Source organism: Dreissena polymorpha, chromosome 1 (genome assembly GCF_020536995.1).
Source record: "Dreissena polymorpha isolate Duluth1 chromosome 1, UMN_Dpol_1.0, whole genome shotgun sequence".
Taxonomy (NCBI): Eukaryota; Metazoa; Mollusca; class Bivalvia; order Myida; family Dreissenidae; genus Dreissena; species Dreissena polymorpha.
In genome coordinates this window covers 191,764,231-191,767,038 of record NC_068355.1, presented here as the reverse complement: position 1 = coordinate 191,767,038, position 2,808 = coordinate 191,764,231, and positions in this window count along the sequence as shown.

Below are 2,808 nucleotides of genomic sequence, written 5' to 3'. Positions count from 1 at the left end.
CGTCGCAGAACAGTACCCATTCTAGCAGCGTCACCAGATGGAGTTATTGATAAACTCATCTTGTTGAAGTTAAATGCCCTTATACAGCAAGAGACACACATATCTCCTGTTACGGTTCCTTATTTAAACTGTGATGACAGTGGAAATTACTCCCTTGATATGAATCATAATTACTACTACCAATTCAAGGACAACTTCTTTGTACTGGAGCACAAACATGCACTCTTATTATATGTACTGCAGAGAACTTAAAAGTTAAGGACATAAGTACTTTGATATCCAAGAAATGAACCTTTTATTTCAAAAATGTCAGTCAGTTGAAAGCTTTCTTCAACACCTATTTCAAGCCTGTTCTTGTGAAAAGCATTTTTACAAGTCTTATTAACCCATTTATGCCTAGTGGACTCTCCCATCCTTCTAAATTGGATCAGTTTATTTTCAAATTATGGATGTTAAGTATACTAGTATTTATTTCTATATTTAGAATATTTCTTACAGAATTCCTTCAAGCAAACAGCAAAGACCCAGATGAGACGCCGCATCATGCGGCGTCTCATTTGGTCTACGCTGTTTGCCAAGGCCTTTTTTCTAGACACTAGGCATAAACGGATTAAGTATTCAGACTGAAAACTCTTGCTTAAAAAAAGCACCAAGTCTGATTTATTCATTGTATTTATTTACATTTCTATCAAATAAATGTTGATGCAACAGTTCTAGTCAAGCAAAGATACTTATTATAACTAATTGTACAGCTTTGATACACAAAGCGACACACAATATTTTGCGCGATAACGAAGCGACACGCGATATTTACCACGATATATCGCCTTTTGGGCTACCTACACAAGGGCGATATTTCGTGTTACATTCTCGGTGTCGCTTCGTGTATCACGTATGATGTTTGCTTCGTTTGACGCACAATATCGTGTATCGCTTCATGTCATGATGTGTCCTGTGTCACCCTGATAAAAGCAGGGAGAGATTAAAGATAGCACTAGACCTTTTATTTTAAATAAAAGAATTGAAACCAATATCATTGTTTGTTTCTGTTATAGAATTCAGCCCTCTGGCCTAACAAGTAATGCTGTATGTAATATACACATGGAGAAACACCTCAAAACCCACATGTACACAATGTGTCAGTCACACTGTTGACTAAGATTTAAGCATGTTTTGGGATTATACATGTTTTTAAATTACACAACATAAAGCATATAAATTATATGAGATGATAACTTTGTTTCTGTGCCTGATAATGGACATGTTAATATTCTGTACGTTTTCCCTAGTCCAATAATACGTTCAATATGAACCCTTTTGCTTGAAATTTTCCTGTCTTTTAACACAATCTTCCCAGACATTCTGTTTGTTTTTTGAAAAAATCGAATGTTCACCTGCACATTGCTGTCGCAAACAGATCTTGGACATTAAAGCCTTTATCCGCCATCACACTGTCTCCCGGGTCACACGCACTTACAATTACATTTACACCGTTCAACTATTGTCTGTCACTGGTGGAACCTCCATACGCTTGGGATACATAGTTGACCAATCCCCCTGGTGTTGATCCAACAAGAATTTTGATTGTGTTTTCTATTCTTGTACGTTGAATATGTCGACTGTTGTGCTCTCGGTGCTTTTGGCTTTTTTATTGGGCTTCAGTTCCATCTATTATTATCCTTGTCTTGGGAAATTTTATTTAAAGTCAGTCGGCATAAAATACCGCACAAGCTCGCCACTTGGCCAAATGTTTACTTCCCTCACTGTTTCGACATGAATATAATCAAGTATAAACAATATTGGATACACTTGACTGGGACACAGAGAAGAAAGTTGATAGCTCAAAATCTGTTGAATATCTTCTTAACTTCATTAAAGTCAAAAAGCTGATTTTGAATCGATATTCCTGACACTTGAAAATAATGTAACGTAAATAGTACGCAGCTGGTCCAAGTGAGTTCAACACAAACATAAATTTGCTGTACGATTCCAACCCCGTATAAAATGAATAAGTTCATTGTTCGAAGCAAATTTTTCAACTGAAAACATGGGCGTCTCACTGGTTTGGGTCATAGCGTTTGTAAGCGATATCTCCTCTTCAAAGTAAGGAGTTGCTGTGAATAACTCCTGACCTATCACTTCTTCCACACAATCAACTGGTTCGCTGAAAGTCCTCTCTAAGTTTTTTTTACAGGCAGTATCATACTCTAATTTCCCTACAATCTCTCCTTTTCATGCGCTCCACTCTGCTTTAGCCGTCTCGGTTTCCATCTGGTCCAAGGGAAAATACTTGGTACTGCTGTCAAAAGTAGCCTTCCATATCTAGGTTGTAGACCTGGAATTAGACAAATATAAAGTCATGAATTTATATATTTATATAAATATAGTTGATATTCATTTATGAAAAACACTACCGTAAGTCTTGCTTGCTAATAATGACATAAATTGACATATAATGAGTTGCGTCAAATGAAAAGGGTACTTCAATAAGGAAGTACAAAGTAGCCGGTTGGGGAAAAATGCTTGAAGAAACTTTTTTTTTATCACAACCCATGGTCATATCATATGCACACAGAGTGCCAAACTGTCACAAGATACGCCCGTTTTAGGCTTTGGACAACTTGATAACTTTAAAATGACCCATTTTTGAACTTGACCTACATATCATCTAGACACAACTTCTGACCAAAGTTGATGAAGATCTGATGAAAACTACTTCAATTAGAGAGCGGACACCATGCTAAATGATTGAAATGCACTAAGTGACCTCGTGACCTAGTTTTTAACCTTGCATGACCCATATTTGAA